The sequence below is a fragment of the Rhinolophus sinicus genome, chromosome 16, assembly GCF_057876585.1.
Source record: "Rhinolophus sinicus isolate RSI-liver-muscle chromosome 16, RSI-T2T, whole genome shotgun sequence".
Lineage (NCBI taxonomy): Eukaryota > Metazoa > Chordata > Mammalia > Chiroptera > Rhinolophidae > Rhinolophus > Rhinolophus sinicus.
In genome coordinates, this window is record NC_142516.1 from 173,231,960 (window position 1) to 173,253,062 (window position 21,103).

The window sequence follows — 21,103 nt, forward strand, 5'->3', positions numbered from 1 at the left end:
CATTTGTGAAAGGGGCAATTTAAAAAGTTGAAATTAAAAAAAAAATATTATCTATCTCTAATGTATGTATATGGTAATTGCTTCGAATTTCATTCTCTTCCTGGGGGGGGGGGGTACAGCGCCAATAAAAAACGATGTTTTTGTTTTTGTTTTTTTAACTGCTTATGCAATTGTGAAAAGTAATCAACTTTTCCTAAGATATCATGAGTTGATTTACACATTTATTGGCCATGGGTAAATTAAAATATCTAAAATTCATACGTTTTGAACTTCATAAAAGTGATCTAACAATTTGACTGTATTGATACCTATGGCTAGGGTATAGAGCCTTAATTTAAGTATTCTCCGGCTCATAACTCAATATTTAAACTTTTGATCTTTTTCATAATATAATAATTATTTTAAAACTTAAATCTTAAGAGTACATGGCCAGTCACTGAGAAGCAAAATTTATGTTGCATGTTTTTCTAGTTCCGAGGATTTTATTCTAGCTTTGTTTAAATTGAGGTTTTATTGATGTTTTTCTCATATTTTAAATTGGTTTGGCTAATTTGTTGTTATTTTGTTCTGTTTTGCTTTCCTTTCAACAAACTCAAAACTAAAAGTAATAAAAGTTGGAACAATTTCCCCTTCTTTTATATAATTTTTGTATGGTTTAGCCTTAGGGTTCAATGTAAATGAGTTATTTTTTTTTAATATAAACTTTAGATTTCTGACTAAAGGTTTGATAAGTTAAAATGGGCTGCAAACTTTGAACTAATTATAGAACCCAGAATTCTAGAACAAATCTATAGTTTTTCAACATTGCAAAAGGGATATCTTTTTCTTTCACTTTTTTTTGTTCAAGTCAGATTAACTAAGATACAATTTCATACAGTGAAATTCACTCTTTTCAGGGTACAGTTGCTGTGCATTTGACAAATGGATACATTTGTGTAACCATCACCATAATCGAGATATGGACAATTTTTATCATCCCCCATAGTTTCTCTGCCAACTTATTTTCAACCCCTCACCCAATCCCAGCCTGTTAATCTCTAATATTTTTTGTCCTCATATTTCAGCCTTTTCCAGAATGTCATATAAATAGAATCTTAGATTATGCAATCTTTTGAGTGTGCCTTTTTGTCTTTGATTTTTTATTAATTTTTATATGTCTGTTTATAACATCTAATAGAGACAGATTTCTGTATCAAATTTGAATGTGGTGGGAGATATATTTTTAAATTCAATTTACAAAGATGATAAAGGAACATGTTCTGTCCTAATTATTAGTAATATTTTGATACAGGACTTATAATGAAATTTAAGGTCAATTGCTGTGGGTCTCCTGGGTCCATTTAATAAGTTATTCAAATTTATTTAAAAAGTGCTTTTGTTACTCTGTACCTACTCCCTGACTCCCTGCACACTATCACTTTTTCTTTGTATACTGTATTCACATTTACTGAGATAAGTCTGTGATTTATGAGCATTTAAATTATTTTAGCTTTTCTGTACTGTTCTGAGACATTTTGTGTACTATCAGATAAACTTTTATAAAACAGTGATTTTCTTAGATGATTGATGATATGTAGTATTATTTATAGATGCCCATGGTTTTACCTTAGAAAGTCAATTAAATAACATAATTAACAGATATATACATCTTGGTAGGGAAAGTATGTACTTTTAATAGCTGAATGTAAACGTAGTATTTAGTTCTGTTCAATAATGTTGTCATTAATATTTTTAGAGGTCTAATTTTTGTTTTGCTGTATTTATATTTCTTTTGTGAGATGGTTCCATCAGAGGAATCCAGAACTCATTTTGCCTTTAGGAAAAATTGCCTAACACATAGAACCTGAAGTCCCCAACTGTGCCTTGATAACCTCTACAAGGTCACTACTAATTATCATTTATGTTTTCATTCATGCTTACATCAGTCTTATACATTAGTTAGTATTTTCATGTTTTAAACTTGGTGTTTTATATTTTTTTCTTTTATTCTGTCAGTAGTTTCCTCACATATGACTTTAGATATTGACTTGAATTTAATTTCTAAGTGGGTATGTTTGCCATTTTATCCTAAAGTAACTAGATAGAGAGACGAGATGATATCTGTTTTTATATTCAGTAACAAAATAAAAAAAGGAATAATAAGTAGTTTGGTGTTTACTTACTACATGTTGAGAACATATGTGATGCCTGAGGAAGTCTTCTTATCTTTTGTCTTTTATCATGTTCTCTTCACTATTCCATGGGGGTTGGAAGTATAAGGGACCATGACCTTCATTGTCCCTGATCATTCCTTTAGGTGAATTTCTTTGTTATTCTTTAGTTCACATTTAAAACACCTCCATTGCTTAAAATCGAATATGGATATGAACTCTTGATTCTCTTTCCACAATTCTCTACCATCTTTGTGTAGGTTTAGCTATCTCCCACGAATGTTGCGAAATCACCCAGTTGCTCCAGATTTTTGGATGACTTTCTTCAGACATCTATCAGCAGTCCTGTCAACAACATCTTCAAAATGTAGCCTATACCGGAGCCTTTCTCCATCCCAATCCACCACTACACAAGTCCAATTCACCACTATCTGATGCTTAGAGTATTGGTAGAAGTTTCTGGCAGTCTTGCTTTCACTATTATTCTTCTGTAGTAGCGCAATGATCCATTCCTTGTCTACCTCTCTGAACCCATTTTTTTTTTTTTGCCATTTCCCTTTGACTTGGTTTTCTATGACTTCTGAAACAAAGTACCACACACGTAGTGACTCCAAACAACACAAATGTACCTTACTGTTGTGCAAGGTTGTAGTCCAAAATCAGATTTACTGGCCTAGTACCAAGGTGTCAGTAGTGCTTGCTCTTTTTTGGAGGCTCTATGAGAGAATCTGTCTCCTTGCCTTTTCTTGCTTCCTGCATCCTTACGTGGTGACCCATTCTTTGCATCACTCCAACACCTTGCTTTACATCCCTAGCACTCTTTTGTAGTCAAATCTCCCATCGTTTTATAAAAATACATGTGATTACATGTATGTTCCACCATGATAATCCAGGATAAATCTCCCATTTCAAGATTCTGAAAATGGAGCTACCTTATGATCCAGCATTTCCACTCCTAGGTGTCTACCCGGAGAAATCCAAAACTCTAATTGAACAAAATTTATGCACCCCTATGTTTATTGCAGCACTGTACACAATAATCAAGACATGGAAACAACCGAAATGCCCATTGGTAGACAACTGGATTAAGAAACTGTGGTACACTTATACAATGAGTTATTACACAGTCGTAAAGAAGAAAGAAATCTTACCATTTGCAACAACATGGATGGACCTAGAGGACGTTATGTTTTGTGAAATAAGTCAGACAGAGAAAGACAAATGCCATATGATCTCACTTATATGTGGAATCAAAAGAAAAGAATAAATGAATGAACTAATCAGAAACATTTTCAGAGACATAGAGGAAAAACTGAGGGTTGCTAGATGGGCAGGGGGTGGGGATAGGGGGAAGGTGAGGGGATTAGAAAGCACAGTCAGCAACCACAAGATTGCCACAGGGTTACGAAAATCAATATGGGGAATGTAATCAATAATGCTGTAAAGATTTTGTAGGGTATCCTATGGACACTTGTCTCATTAGGGAGATCACCTCAGGGAAGATGTAGATGCCTGATCACTGCACTGTACACCTGAAGCTGAAGCTGAACAGTAATGAATGTCAACTACAATTTTACATATATATATATATATATATATATATATATATATATATATATATATATATATATATATATATATGTAATTTCACATATATATGGTTACAAGAAGCGGAGTACAGCATTATGAATAGAGACAGTGGGAATGTAATGGCAGTGTGTCATGTCAGAGGGATAGTCGATTGAGGGGAGAGGGGTTGTCACTGTGTGAGAGATATAAACGATAAATGTCTATTACATTGTTTTGTGCATCTGAAACTAATAAATAAATACACACATACATACATACACACACACACACATACATACATACATACATAAAACATTCTTCACTTAATCACATCTGCAAAGTCCTTTTTGTCATGTAAGGTAGCATTTTGTTTCCAGGGATGAGGACCTGGATATCTTTGGGGGTCATTACTCAACATACCACACCATTGAATTGCTTTGCTGAAAGTACAACTTATTTCTTAAACGGGTCAACACTTTACAGCTTCTGAGTTTTTTTGGCTTGTTCCATTTGCCTAGAGTAGGGCCTCTTTTTATCACTTAGGTCTCTGTTCAAATGCCATTTGAACAAAAAAATCTCTTGCTGTATACTTTAAAAATCTTCCTTCCTTTCCATTCACTTTATTTTTGTATTATTTTGTTTATAGCCCATATAACTCTGAAATTATTTTATTTGTACTATCTAATTGACTTTACTGAAACAAGGGTCTTTGCCTTGTTCATTGATGCAGTCCCTGGAATAATTGTATTGGCAAAAATAAGGTAATCTCTTAAATATATATTGAGTAAAGAATATATTATTCCAATTATAAAAGGGAATGAACTGAGACTCACAGGTGTTAAATTGTTTAAGATCACAGAGCTAGTAGTGGAAAAACTGAGATTTCATCTCAGATTTGTCCAATTTCAGCTGCCACATGCTTTACATTACCTCTTTCTTTTGAATGGAATTTATCTTTAACCATGACCTTTATAAGTATGCATCTACATTAGCCACAGCAGGAAGAACCAAACCCAGAAAATACATCATTTACATTTTTTTAGGGAATCCTGGAAAGTAATATTCTCCAAAGTGCTATTGAAATGTCTTCTTGTTTCATTTCTGACATTGTGCCATTTGGAATCCATTGCATGACCATGTGGTGAATTCAAGCTCAGGGAATGATTTATATAAGCCCTTGAATATGTTATGCAATATGGTCCCTAACATGCAAGTTATCTTTCTATCATCCTAAAAATGATCCTGGAATGTTAAACGCATTCATTCTTTGGTCAGTTGTAATTGAAATCCTTAAAGAATCTCTAGGTTTTAATTTAGTACAAAAATGTTATATATGTGATATATATATGCTCTCTTTTTACTTTTTCTTTCTTTAAAGATAAACATTAATGCCTCACCAAATGAGTGTTTGTGATCAATGCAAAAACTTACTATAATATTTATTTCTTTAATAAGAATGGTTTCCTTCTATAGTGCATTTACTTTGTATTTTTTTTTTTTTTTTTTTTTGGCACCATTTATCTTGTCGAGTTGTTTGTCTATCAGCCAAATTTGTGAAGCACTGCATTCGTGTGGAGTAGTTGCTTGGGCATGTGAGAAAACAAGAATTTTATCATCATGTTGATTTTGTTCTGAAATACATTGATTTCTATCACTATTTCAACAATATTCATTTAGCTAAACAGAGAATCTAACAAACTTGCATTAAGCTTTTAAAAAGCTTTTGTGACTCTTGCTTTCAGTGTTACTTAGGGTTAATAAAATAAGATTTAGGACCAGTCAGAAATGTTCCCTAGTATGGCAAGAAAAGTTATATAAGTACAAAGGAAAGAAGGGCATTCAAATTTATTCCATGGATTGTTGAAACACAGGTCAAATGGAATGAGAGCATTCTGGAACCACTTTTCTCTTACAAATGATTTAAAAAAATGCTACTAAATTTATAATTAAAATTTAAATTAAAGAATGACATGCCATTGATTTTACAATATAAATGTAAATATCTTAAACTTATGAAAATATTTCATTTCCTGAAGAGTTTAGCATCTATTCTTAATTTATTGGCTACGCTGATAATATACATCCTGTGGCTTGAGATACCTGGCATTGGGACACAAAGGCAGCTACAAAAATCTATCCTCTTACCTGGGCATAAACTTTTGAACAGATTTTTAGACTTTCAGCTGGGATATTTCTAGAATATGCTCTATTCTCTTAACTGTGCATATTTGGTTGAATTGGAAAATCAAATATAATAATTATATGATTAGATTTAACATTGTTGAACATTTCATTATACACATTTTATTATAGTCAATTGAAGGATAACATTAAATATTTATTCCAAGCTACCTTTGGCCAGTCAAAAATAATAAATTTACAAATTTTGTTGAAACTACATTAATATGTGAAGGGGAGTTTTCTAAAAATAGATTTAAAATAGTTAAACAGATTCAACAGTTTTAAAAGAGATTCCATTTTGTATTAATAACTAACACATATCTTTTAATGGTCTAAATTGAATTAATTTTGACTGTTTAATAAATTATGAAAGGAATTTGGGGATACAAAACAACTGGGGTCTGTAAATTGTTCAGAACAGGCCACATTCATCTTTGGGCCCACATAGTGCTTTGCTAAGAAGAAAGCTTTCTAAATATTTCATGTTTTAGAAGTTTAGGTTGAATGAATAAACACATTAGATGACATAGATACACAGAAATGGAAATCAGAAAACCTGATTTTTTTGATAACTGATATAATATAGTGTCAGAGAACCAGTTCTGCTCTCACTAACACAAGACTTTTTATGGTCTGGAACTGAAATATACCACAAACACCTTGAGTAATTTTATGAGCTCTGACTTAAATTATTTAGAATATTTAATATAAGAGCATAGCTGCTGAGAAGAACCGAAAAATGCTTTGAGAATCGAGTAAGGTTTTAGGCATACCTCAATAACCCGTCCGTGTTGCTGAAAGAGCAATACATTATTATTTGCAATTGACATTATATTAAGATGTCTTATGGGAAGTTATTGTTTGAAGGAGTTCATTAGTTAACTCTTTGATGTAAAGAAGCAACTTGAGGAATTATTTTCATTCTATGAAATCTCAACTTTTAATTATTTAATCTATGTTTTTGCCTGTATATTCATGGCTTATCTATTAAAAACTTCCTATACCTAATTAAATATTTTAAAGGGATTGTCTTTATACAATAAACTTTATACTTTTCGTATATTTGGAGACATGTGTATTTATTGATTTTGGGGGGATAAGGCACTCACTACTCAATATGCTGCCTTTATTAGATATACAAAAATACTGTGATTACCAAAATCCTTCAATTTTTACATTTTAACATTTATGGAAAACTAAACATATGTAAATGTATATTGAAAGTAGAACTACTTTTTTTTCTGTTTAGAATATAAAAATAATGTAAAATGTCTTAATATGTGTAATTTTAGAACTGTTAATTTAAAATCAAATGGGGAATATGAGACAGAATACAGTTCTAGTTCTCAAAAAATTACATAATTTCGAATATTTTACACTCTATGTTTAGCTAATTATGTATTACAATCTCTAAGAAACTTGTAAACTATTTGAAATATATATTAAAATTTCACAGTGCGGCTCTGTAGAGAAATATATTAGTAATGTCTATATGGTACATATATGGGGGATCATATTCACCTACAATTCACCAAATTCAATTCTTTGTTATAATATATATCCTTTTAAAGTAATAATAGAGGCCAATAAAAGTTAATGATTTAAAATCTAGAGTATCAAAAATTCAGCATAATATCTTGTTCAGCATAGCAGTAGCACTATCTAATGAAAAATTATATTGATAATTTTGGTTCTGAAACATGTCAAGAACTGTAGGCAGGGTATGCTGGATGTAATACAGGTCCTAAATCTTTGAATATTGGTAATCTATGAACCACATACATTTTAATATTTAACTAGTCTAATCAGAGATATCTATTCCCTAATAATTATGGATAAATCTAATATCACTGAGCATGCTAAACATTCGATATCTGCATGCCAAGAGAAAAGTAAATACATAAAATAAGTAAATCTTATACATATCTATGTGTATATAAACATAAATTTTTAATACTTTGTGTGTGTGTCTGTGTGTGTGTGTGTGTGTGTGTATTAAGCAAAGTTTAGATATAGATAGTATCTGGAGGGCATTATGCTGACTGAAGCCAGAAAGAGAAAGACAAATACACAATGGTATCACTTACATGTAGAATGTAAAAAGATCAAGCTGATTTCATAGAAACAAAGCATAGAGTGTGATTGCCGTAGGCTAGGGAGAGGGAAAACAGGATGATGTTGGTCAAATGTACCAGTTTTCAGTTACAAGAAGTGTAAGTTCTGAGGATCTAATGTGTAGTGCGGTGACCATAATTAATAATATGGAATTACATACTGAAAGTTGCTATGAGTAGATCTTAAACATTGTCATCACCCACAAAAAAAATTACCTGTGTTAACCATTATGTGATGGATGCCTTAATTATCTTGATCTTGGTAATCTTTCGACAATGTATTCAAGGTCAGACAGTTAAGTTTGCAAACTCATCCTAGAAAAAGTGCTACATACCTGATTGCTGAATATCACTATGATCACCTTCAAAGTACTCCCCTTGGGAAGCTATGCACCAATGCCAGTGCCTAGTCCACCCTTCAAAGCAATTTTGGAACTCTTTTTCTGGAATGGCCATCTGAGCTGTCGTCATATACCCCCTGATGTCCTGAATGTCATCAAAATGTCTTCCTTTCAATATTTCCTTTATCTTTGGGTAAAAAAGAAGTCACTGGGGGCCAGATCAGGTGAGTAGGGAGGGTGTTCCAATACAGATATTTGTTTACTGGCTAAAAACTCCCTCACAGACAGTGCCGTGTGAGCTGGTGCATTGTCGTGATGCAAGAGCTATGAATTGTTGGTGAAAAGTTCAGGTTGTCTAACTTTTTCACACAGCCTTTTCAGCACTTCCAAATAGTAAACTTGGTTAACTGTGCAGTTGATACAAATTCATAATGAATTTTGCAACAAGTTCGCAAACTTAATTGCTAGACCTCAAATTATCACATTGCACACTTTAAATATGTACAGTTATATATGTCAATTATTCTTCAATAAAGTTAAAAAGCAAGGAATGAAAAGCCAAGAGACGATTGAACTGAAACATGCTGCTTTATACTGACATGTTAAAAATATTGATGTAGGTTGAGGCATATAATTCAATAATAAGGGAAACAATTCTCAATGTTTTATAAAAACAGTGTTCATATAGACGGCAATTTTAAGAGTAGTCAGTTGACATTAAATCATATAGACAAACTCAGTAAGAAATCTGTGAAAACAAATGTGCAGGATAAAAGAACTATCTCCAGGGCAAATTAACAAGTTTCTTAGCAAAATCATCTAGACATGTTGCTAATTATTTCTGGTTGTGATATTAAGTCACACTGGGAGTTGAATGCACCACAAAAAATCCTCACATAAGGATAACAATTTCATACAGAAACAATTAACAGATGTTTTTATTTTTAAGTTGGGGATTCTGGTCACAGAGTTTGTAGAAGTGCTATGAAATTAAGATGACTTAATAAAAAAGTTACTGCATCATTTACCACTCCAAATTTATTTCCTCCAGAAAATAAATACTATGGCTTAGTCTCTTAAGGATGACATTTAAAATACTATTTTGTTTTGTTTTGTTTTGTTTTTTTTCTATGAAAACTGACTAAGTGTGTGGTAGGCGATATGTTGTGCCATTGCTAGTGAAGTATGACTCTTATGAGTTTGGCTTCCAGAAAGTCTCAGAGGGATATAAAATGGTTCATTTAGCTTATGTTTATATAAACTCTCTTACTCTAAGGTTCAAAAAGAAAGAGCTTCTATATTTCTGTGATTCAATTTTCTTCTTGATGCCTATTTCTTTCTGATCCTTTGAAGCATGTTCATTTTTTTTCCCTAATCCAGAGATCTAAGAAAGATCTGACTGGAAAATGACTGTAGTTATTTATCTAGTGTAAAATAATGCTTTCTGCTGAACATAAAAATAGAGATGAACATTTTCACCTTTAACTTGCAATTGTACAACAGAGAATTCAAGGTCACTAGAACATAAGTGGTTTACAAAATATAAATTACTAAAAACATGTAGGTCAATTTGAAGTGATATTATAATCAGAATGTGGTATCTGTAGATTATGACTAGAGTAACTTTATCAGAGGAGGAATCCTTTTTATACTCAGTGAGTTGAACAGAATCTAGAAAGTTAGAAGCATTGACAAAAACAGAAACCCTACTAAAAGGAGAATGAATAATAATTCAAATATGTTCAAAAATGATTAAATAAAACAGTTTAGCTGATACAAACTAACTTTATTTACCATTTTATGAAGTGGACAGTCTCCTTTGGAGAATTGCAAAATGGTGCAGAAGGTAGAAAGCTTTTAAAGGAGAAAGAATAAAGAGCAAGAAAGAGAAAAACAGAAAAATGGGCTGGGACCACATAGTTAACCTTATCTGGTATGAGAAGGCCCAGAGTTAGCTTGGCATTTGAGCATTGGCTGACTGAATATATTGTGTTTCTCCCGTCAAGTGTAGCATTTACAGCAACACAAAAGTTGTCTAAGTGTCAGTTTTTTGACGTGGCACCCTGGGTAAGGTTGGCTCCATCTTGAGCCTACAAACTTATTTCAGCAGTCCCCCCTTTTGATCATCCTCTTGAACATTCAAAAGATTTGATAAAAAATATTGGTCTTAGCTTGACTTCCAGTTACCATTTTCTCTTGGTCTCAGTGAATACACAAGGGACAATGTCAGGCCATATTCTTGGATCTGGTTATACTCTTCTGTTCTCTTGTCATTCCAGTTGGAGAAAGACTGTCAGCTGGTCAGTGGCTACCCATGTGCATTTAAAACTTTTGAGAGAACGCAGTGTATTAGAATAACAATAATAATTATTGACAACAAAATAATGCCATGATCTGGAGGGTCCTCCTGAGCCAGGATATCCCAGGACCCAAACCAGCCGAATTAAATAAGTCAAGAAATGATCTCAAAGAGAGGGTACTTCTTTAATCCAGTTGGCATGTTTATGTATTTCGTATAACTTATCTTCACTTCTCCAGACACGTTTATCCAGTGAGCTTGTTCGAGAGAAAGTGAAGCAATGGGAATCAGGGCCAGTGTCTTGATGATGGATATTTAGGAGGGTGCCTGGGGAGCAGGGGATGGGGGAAAAGAGGCTCAGATATTTTAAGTCTCTGGCTTTGGAGCTGCTGCAATTGTAAGGCCGCTCACTTTATGGAATTTTGTATACATTCTTGTGATCTCTTCAGATTAAAAAGGCAATACAGAGAGGCTGTGAAATACTCAGGTAAAGGAAGATAAAAAGCAACGGAAGTCACGTCAGTCTTACAGTCTTGTGTTTTATGTACCACTTGCACCTTTGATTTTTTATTAGCTTCTGCAATGAATCAGCCATTGAAAATATTTTGGAATTTTGAAGGCTTTTGGAGGCTTCTCCATACCACTTAACATAGGTATCCCATTCTATTTGCTTGATTTGGGAACCCTTGCTTTCTGTGCACTTCTCAAATGGACAATCTTGTCTAATTAGAAAGTTTCCCATAATTGCCATTGTAATTCTAGGCTGTCTTAGTAAGATTTTTGCCATTTTTATAGACACATACAGCTTCTGGGACCACAGTTCTTAGAAATAAACTAAGAGGGTGTGCAGGAAGAATGGCTTGCTCAAACTTGAAGATCCTATTTCTTTAGTAAGGTCTTGGGTCTCTCAGAGCCACCTTAATACCTAAGAGTAATTTGCCACTGATTTGGGGATTTTGAGGTATTTTATAGTATAACCCAGTACATAAATTTTATTGAGGTTGGCAGATGACTTAGTATCAATCTAACCTGTTCCAGGAACTACTTATCCTAGCAAGGGAGTTTCAGAGTTAGGTGCTGTGCCTCAAACAGCTTTCAAAATTCAACCTGTGGCCACCAATTTTGAGGCTTTGGCTTCAGGGATTGCCATTTGCAATACATCTATTATTCTTTTCACAAGATTTATTTATAGGGGTGGAAGCCCTAATGGCTTTTAATAGTCCAACTTGTGCCTGCTTTTATCTTTATTTCGATGGTCAAAACAGTTCAAACTTCTTGTCTTATTTTCCCAAGACCTCCAGCAGTTTTTTCTGTGGACCTACCTCCAGATTTTGTTGAGTCCCCTGAAGACAGCTACCTTTTGTGGACTATCAATATGACTATCCTGGAATCTTTCTGAGACCACAGAACTTTCTGGAATTTTAATAAATCCTGAAACCTCTATAGCACCGCACCACAGATATTTTCTGGGAAATATGTATGTGTAATATAGACGTATATGATATATAAACTATTGGGGAGACAATGGTTAGTAAAATTACATAGGATTCAAATGTGCAATTCTATAACACATCATTTATAAGTCATATTTTGTGTTCACCATCTGGTCAGTTCTCCTTCCATCACCATATATTTGAACCCCTTTACCTTCTCCTACCACCCTCCCCCCTTACCCTTTGGCAACCACTAAACTATTGTCTGTGTCTATGAGTTTTTGTTTGTTTGTTTGCTTGTCTTGTTCATTTGTTGCTTTCAGTTTTACACCCCAGATATGAGTGAAATCATGTAGTTCTTGAATTTTTCTGTCTGATTTATTTTGTTTAACATAATAATCTCAAGATTTATTCATGTATTTGCAAATAGCAGTATTTCATCTTTTCTTACAGCTGAGTAATATTCCATTGTATATATGTACCACATCTTCTTTATCCAACCATATACTGAAGGACACTAGTTTTTTCCATGTCTTGGCCGCCATAAATAACACTGCATTGAACACTGGGGTACATATATCTTTATAGATAAATGTTTTCAGATTTTTTGGGTATATACCCAGAGGAAGGATTGCTGGGTCATAGGATAATTGAATTCTTAATTTTTTGAGGAGACTCCATAGTGTTTTCTATAGTGACTACCAGTTTACATTCCCACCAGCAGTGTATGAGGGTTCCTTCCTCTCCACAACCTCTCCAATACTTGTTATTGTCTTGTTGATAACAGTCATTCTAACAGGTGAGAGGGGTATCTCATTGTAATTTTGATTTGTATTTCCCTAATAGCTAGTGAACTTGAGCATTTTTTCATATATCTGTTGGCCATTTGTATGTCTTCTTGGGAGAAGTGTCTGTTCAGGTCTGTTGCCCATTTTTTTAAACTTGATTGTTTTGTTGTTGTTGAGTCATGAGTTCTTTATATATTTTGGATATTAGCCCCTTATCAGAGGTGTTGCTTGCAAATATTTTCTCCCATTTGGTTGGTTGCCTCTGTTTTGTTGTTTTGTTGATGGTTTCTTTTGCCATGCAGAAGCTTTTTAGTTTGTAATAATCCCTTTCATTATTTTTGTTTTTACTTTCTTATCCTTTGAGGTCAAATTTTTAATATCTTTTTTTTTTTTTTTTTTAATGAAGTTTGTTTGGATTGGAGAGCTGAATGCAAGGGAGCAAAGCTCCAGTCCAAGTGGTTTAACCCACAACCCTTGTTTAGAGCTACAGGAATAGTGAACTGAAAGTTGAAGCACTTGTGTATCTCCTCCCACAGACCTCTAGCAGTCAGCTTCGGATCCCATTCCTCATTACCAGAAACTGTTTAAAAATGATTAAAGGGGGCAATTTAGATGATACAAAAATTTACTGAACACTTTATGTAGTAGGCAATCTCCTTTTGGAGAACTGCAAGATGGGTCAAAATGTGGAAAGCTTTTATAGGCTAAAGAATAAAGAACAAGGAAGAGAAAAACAGAAAAATATCTAATTGGCTGGAGCCACATAGTCAACCTTGTTTGGGGTGAGAAGTGTGAAAATTGGCTTGGTGTTTGGGGATTAGCTGTCTGGATAGAGTGCATTTCTGTTCTGGTCAACTGGAGTGTTTACAGGGACACAGAAGTTATCTGAGTTTCAGTTTGCTGACGTGTCACCCTGGGACAGGAAGAAATCCATCTTGAGTCTAGAAACTTATTTAAACAAACAGAAGTCTTCTTTTTATCTTGCAATGGTATCTAATATAATGCACAGCACAGAATGTGCAATATGTTTTTTGATTTGTATTTTTATGGCTAAATTTTGTCACTGACAAAACAGATAAGCATTTTTACCTAAATATTTACAAAATACTTTATTGGAATAAGATAAACATTAAAACTTGCTGAGTATTCATATTTCTACTTAACCTAAAAATTGTTTGCTGTGAATTACTCTTTGAATAAAGGGTAATAGGTATGCATTATTTTTTTATTTTATTTACAATATCCATAATATTCTTTTCTAGTGAACCTTAAGTTTGCCCTTTTCCAGTGAATTAGAATGAAAAGAATTTGCAAAACATATTTTAACAAGATACAATAGTTACTCTCTGTAACATACTCATTTAAGGGATTCCATGAAAGTCTAACTGGAGATGTTGTCCTTTAATTGAAAAGGTTCCAATAATAAAGCCATCTCCATATATATTTTATTAGTAAAAGTCATTAACTTTAACCAATCTGGACTATAGAGTGAATAAATAATAGATTGAAAGCCTTTCTCTACAGTCCTTTCAAGATTGTTCATTTTAATTAAGAAAGAATCAAGCAGAAACACCTTTTGAAAGGCTTGTTTTGCCTCCTCATCAACTATTTTGGGAGGAAGGAAATAAAAAGTTTTATAGTGGGACAAATCAATCCATTAATCAAAGTTTGAGGAGGCAGCCCTGTTAAGGTTTGAGAACCCAAAAGGATTTGGTGAACCAGTGGTTCAGGTAGCTTTCTCTCTTATTTGTTTAAAATACAGCCTCCACAGCCAAACACTTTATATTTCTTATGCTAAGTTGGAAAAAGTGATGAGCTGGAACACGTCTGTTGCTTTTGGCTGCCCCACTTCTTTGTAGGATACTTTGTTGTAATCATGCTTATTGACAACTATTTTAAGCTTTACTTTAAACCTTTTGTCTTTTGTCTTGAAATTATAGTTGGCATTCATTATTGTTCAGCTTCAGCTTCAGGTGTACAGTGCAGTGATCAGGCATCTACATCATCCCTGAGGTGGTTTCCCAAATGGGACAAGTGTCCACGGATACCCTATAAAAGCTTTACAACATTATTGATTACATTCCACAAATAAATTTTCAAAACCCCGTGGCCATCTTGTAGTCACTGATTGTTTTCTAATCCCCTCACCTTCCCCCGTATCCCCAATCCCCCTCCCATCTAGAAACCCTCAGTTTTTCCTCTATATCTCCAAAACTGTTTCTGATTAGTTCATTTACTTATTCTTTTCTTTAGATTCCACATATAAGTGAGATCATACGGTATTTGTCTTTCTCTGTCTGACTTATTTCACTTAACATAATGTTCTCTAGGTCCATCTATGTTGTTGCAAATGGTAAGATTTATTTCTTCTTTATGGCTGTGTAATACTCCATTGTATAAATGTACCACCGTTTCTTAATCCAGTCATCTACTGATGGGCATTTCAGTTGTTTCCATGTCTTGGCTATTGTGTATAATGCTGCAATAAACATAGGAGTGCATAAAGATTTTTGAATTAGAGTTTTGGATTTCTCCAGATAGATACCTAGGAGTGGAATTGCTGGATCATAAGGTAGTTCCATTTTCAGATTTTTGAGATGCCTCCATATTGTTTTCCATAGCGGCTGCACCAATCTGCAATACGACCAACAATGCACAAGCGTTCCCTTTTCTCCACATCCACACCAGCACTTGTTTTTTGTTGATTTATTGATGATAGCTATTTTGACTGGGGTGAGGTGGTATCTCATTGTGGTTTTTATTTGCATTTCTCTGATGGTTAGTGGGGTTGGGCATTTCTTCATATGTCTATTTGCCATCTGTATGTCCTTTTTAGAAAAATGTCTCTTCATGTCCTCTGCCCATTTTTTAATTGGGTTGTTTGTTTTTTTGGAGTTGAGTGAGTTTTTTATAAATTTGTGATATTAACCCCTTAGCAGATATATCATTGGCAAATATCTTTTCCCATTCAGTAGGATCGCTTTTTGTTTTATTGATGGTTTCCTTTGCTGTGAAAAAACTTTTTAGTCTGATGTAATCTCACATGTTTATTTTTTCTCTTACTTCCCTTGTGCTAGGGGATATATCAGTAAAAATCTTACTCCAGGTAATGTCCAGGTAAAGTTTCTTCCTATATTTTCTTCTAGGAATTTTATGGTTTCAGATCTTACATTTAAATCTTTAAGCCATTTGGAATTTATTTTTGTATATGGTGTAAGGAGGTGATCCAGCTTCATCTTTTTGCGTGTGTCTGTCCAGGTTTCCCAGCACCATTTATTGAATAGACTGTCTTTACCCCACCGTACATTGTTGCTTCCATTGGTGTAGATTAAATGGCCATATAGGCATCGATTTATTTCTGGATTATCTATTCTGTTCCATTGATCTACGTGTCTGTTTTTATGCCAGTACCATGCTATTTTGATTACTGTAGCCTTGCAGTATAATTTGATGTCAGGTATTGTTATACCTCCCACTTTGTTCTTATTTCTCAAGATTGCTGAGGCTATCCGGGGTCGTTTATGGTCCCATATAAATTTTAGGATTATATGTTCTATTTCTGTGAAAAACGTCGTTGGTATTTTGATAGGAATTGTGTTGAATACATATATTGCCTTAGGCAGTATGGACATTTTAACTATATTAATTCTTCCTATCCATGAACATGGTATGTGTTTCCATCTATTTATATCTTCTTTCATTTCTTTCTTCAGCGTCTTATAATTTTCTGAGTACAGATCTTTTATTTCTTTGGTTAAATTTATTCCCAGGTATTTTAATAGTCTTTGGAGCAATTGTAAATGGGATTGTTTTTTTAATTTCTCCTTCACATGTTTTATTATTGGTATATACAAATGCAACTGATTTCTGAATATTAATTTTGTATCCTGCTACTTTACTAAATTCATCTGTCAGCTCTAATAGTTTCTTGGTGGAGTCTTTAGGGTTCTAGGGTTCTCTATATATAGTATCATGTCATCTGCATATAATGACAACTTTACTTCCTCCTTACCGATTTGGATGACTTTTATTTATTTTTCTTGTCTGATTGCTGTGGCTAGAACTTCTAGCACTATGTTGAACAGAAATGGAGAAAATGGGCAACCTTGCCTTGTTCCTGATCTTAAGGAGAATGATTTTAGGTTTTCCCCATTGAGTATGATGTTAGCTGTGGGTTTATCATATATGTCCTTTATTATATTGAGATATGATCCGTCTATTCCCACTTTCTTAAGGGTTTTTATCATAAATGGCTGCTGGATTTTATCGAATGTTTTCTCTGCATCTATTGATATGATCATGTGATTTTTATTTTTCATTTTGTCAATGTGGTGTATCACATTAATTGATTTGTGAATGTTGAACCACCCTTGCATACCAAGGATGAATCCCACTTAATCATAGTGTATGATCTTTTTAATGTATTGCTGAATTCTGTTCGCTAATATTTTGTTGAGGATTTTTGCATCTATGTTCATTAGAGATATCGGCCTGTAGTTTTCTTTTTTTGTGGTGTCTGTCTGATTTTGGGATCAGGGTGATAGTGCCTTCATAAAAAGTGTTTGGGAGTCTTCCCTCCTTCTAGATTTTTTGGAAGAGCTTGAGGAGAATAGGTGATAATTCTTTTTTGAACGTTTTGTAAAATTCACCTGTAAAGCCATCTGGTCCAGGGCTTTTGTTTCTTGGGAGATTGTTGATTACTGATTCAATTTCCCTGGTGGTAATCAGTCTATTCAGGTTTTCTGTTTCTTCTTGAGTTAGCCTTGGAAGTTTGTACGCCTCTAGAAAATTGTCCATTTTTCCAGATTGTGAAATTTGTTGGCATATAGTTGCTCATAGTAATTTCTTATTTTTTTTGTGTATTTCTGTGGTGTCTGTTGTCACTTCTGCTCTTTCATTTCTGATTTTATTAATTTGGGTCCTCTCTTTTTCTTAATGAGTCTGGCTAAAGGTTTGTCAATTTTGTTTATCTTCTCTAAGAACCAACTCTTGGATTCATTGATCGTTTGTATTGTTTTTCTGGTTTTTATTTCATTTATTTCCACTCTGATCTTTATTATCTCCTTCCTTGTACTACCTTTGGGCTTATTTTGCTGTTCTTTTTCCAGATCCCTTCTGTGTGAAGATAAACTGTTGTTAGTGATGTTTCTTCTTTCTTTAGGTAGGCCTGCAATGCTATGAATTTCCCTCTTAGGACTGTTTTCGCAGCATCCCATAGATTTTGAATCATCGTGGTTTCATTTTCACTTGTCTCGAGATATCTTTTGATTTCTTCCTTGATTTCCTGGTTGACCGATTCATTATTTAGTAACATGTTATTCACCCTTCATGAATTGGTGTGTCTTCCAGTTTTTTTCCTGTTGTTCATTTCTAATGTCATAGCACTGTGGTCAGAGAAGACAATTGCTAAGATTTCAATTTTCTTAAATTGGTCAAGACTTGTTTTGTGGCCTAACATATGGTCTATCTTGGAAAATGTTCCATGTGCACTTGAGAAGAACGTGTATTCTGCAGCTTTGGGGTGAAATGCTCTGAAAAATATTGATTAAATCCAAATGGCCCAATGTGTCATTTAAGGCTGTTGTTTCGATGTTGATTTTCTGTCTGGAAGACCTGTCCCTTGTTGTCAGAAGTGTGTTGAAGTCCCCTACTATGATAGTGTTACTGTTGATCTCTGTCTTTATGTCAGTCAATATCTGTTTTATATATTTAGGTGCTACTATGTTGGGAGCATAGATGTTTACTAGGGTTATGTCCTCTTGTCGGATCGATCTCTTTATTATTATATAGTGCCCATCTTTGTCTTTTAATATGTTCTTCATTTTAAAGTCTATTTTGTCACATATAAGTAGTGCAACTCCAGCTTTTTTCTCATTTCCATTTGCATGAAATATCTTACTCCAACCCTTCACTTTCAGCCTGTGTGTGTGTCTTTTGATCTAAGGTGAGTCTCTTGTATACAGCATATACAAGGGTCTTGCTTTTTTATCCACTCAGCCACCCTATGTCTCTTGATTGGAGCATTTAATCCATTTACATTTAAAGTAATTATTGATAGGTACATAGTTATTGCCATTTTTAAATTTGTAGTTAGATTGTTTTCATCTTTCTTCTATTTACAGAAATCCTTTTAGTATTTCTTGCAATGCTGGCTTGGTGGTAATAAATTCCTTTAGCTTATTCTTTTCTGGGAAGCTCTTTCTCTCCATCAACTTTAAATGATAGCCTTGCTGGATAAAGCAATCTAGGTTGTAGGCCTTTGTTTTCCATCACTTTGGGTATCTCCTGCCACTCCCTCCTGGCCTTCAATGTTTCTATAGAAAAGTCATTTGATAGTCTTATGGGAGTTCCCTTGTATGTAACCCTCTGTCTTTCTCTTGCTGCTTTTAGGATTCTCTCTTTGTCTTTAACCTTTGCCATTTTAACTATAATGTGCCTTGGTGTGGACCTGTTTGGATTTATCCTGGTTGGAACTCTCTGCACTTCCTGGGCTTGTATGTTGGTTTCCTTCATCAGGTTAGGGAAGTTTTCAGACATTATTACTTCAAATATATTCTCAATCCCTTGTTTCCTCTCTTCACCTTCTGGTATTCCTATGATGCACGTGTTGTTGCACTTGATGGTATCCCAGAGGTCTCTCAAACCATCTTCATTGTTTTTTATTCTTTTTTCTTTCTGTTGTTCTGATTGGGTGATCTTTGCTAACTTGTCTTCTAAGTTGCTGATTCGATCATCTGCTTCATCTAACCTGCTGTTAATTCCTTCAAGTGAGTTCTTTATTTCGGTAATTGTGTTCTTTAGTTCTAACTGGTTGTTCATTATGATTTCTCTATCCTTCTTTATGTAGTCTCTAAGCTCCTTAAACATTCTTCTCATCAGTGTTCTGAACTCTGTCTCTGATAGGTTGGTTACCTCTGTTTCATTTGGTTCCATTTCTGCAGGTTTCTTCTGTTCTTTTATTTGGGACATGTTTCTTTGTTTCCCCATTCTGGTTGACTCTCTGTGTTTGCTTCGATGTATTAGGTAGATCCCCTAGAGTTCTTAGTTCTTGCTGGGTTATCTGATGTAGTATGTGTCCTTTATATTTGACTTGCACTACTATGTTTTTCTCCTCTGCGTGTGCTCCAAAGGTTACTGTTGGGTTGTGTGTATTGTCCTGTTAAAGAAGATCTTTAATTGCTTTTCGCTTATGAGTAGGTGGAGTTAACTCCTAGGTTGACTAGTTGTGAGACTTGGCTCTGCCCACTGCAGGGTGTTCTGCTGCATGAGGTTTGACCACTTAAATGTGGTTTGGCCTCTATGGGCTCTTGTGCCTGTAGAGATTTCCTTCTTGGTGTGTCACTTGTAGGTCCAACCCGGTAGTACTCTGGTTTGGTCTGGAGTTGGCCTCTAGGTATGTTGAATCTTGTGCCTTTTAAGCTGAGCCCTGGTAGGGCAATTTCAGAACAAAGCAAATCACCAAGCACAACAACAACAAAGAAACAATCAATACATTCTCATGTAAAAACAACCGACAACCCCCACTCAACACAGGCAAAGTTATCAAAGATATAAAGACAAAACAAAACAAAAAGCAGGGCCAGTCTTGGCTTAAGCCCACCAAGTAATCTTCAGGTTGTCCTCTGCTATACCAAAGAGTCCCTTGCGTATTGTGCAGGTAGAGCCGGTCACCTGGTGCCCAGAGTGAAGTTGGGACTGCAGATTTATATGCGTGGGGCTGAGGGGTCTGGATGGTAGTTTCTACAAAGTCAGTGCAGTTTCTGCCCTTGCCTGCACATATCCGCACTGAGAGTAGCACCACCAGCCCTGTGTCCAGTTCTCCTGAGTCTTAGGGCACTTCTTCCATGTGTGTGTGTGTGTGTGTGTGTGTGTGTGTGTGTGTGTGTGTGTGTGTGTGTTTGTGTGTGTGTGTGTGGCGAGCGGGAGATTTCTGAGCTGCTGAAAGCCCAGAGCTGCATCTGTTGCTTACTGCTGATCCCTGGGAGGGCCTCCGCAGTTGTAATTGCCCCGCCCTAGGCAGGCCAGAAAGGGTGGGGGCTGGGGATGGAGGGGTCTTCTCTCTCCCAGCCCAGCCGTGTCACACTCTTCCAGCAGTCCAGAAACAGTGGTGGTTGGGGGTGGAGGAGTCTCTTCTTTCCTAGCCCAGCAAAAATCACACTCTTCCCAGCCTCTTCCCTGGGTCAGAGCTGCATGCCAGTCTTCCTAAAGCCTGATCACTAACGCTCCTC

At 34.8% G+C, this 21,103-nt stretch overlaps 1 protein-coding gene across 7 annotated transcripts in view; it reads left to right on the forward strand.

Moving 5' to 3' along the window:
- Positions 1-21,103, forward strand: part of PCDH9 (protocadherin 9) — a 918,924-nt gene that overhangs the window by 401,395 nt on the left and 496,426 nt on the right. The gene's annotated exons all lie outside the window — the stretch shown is intronic.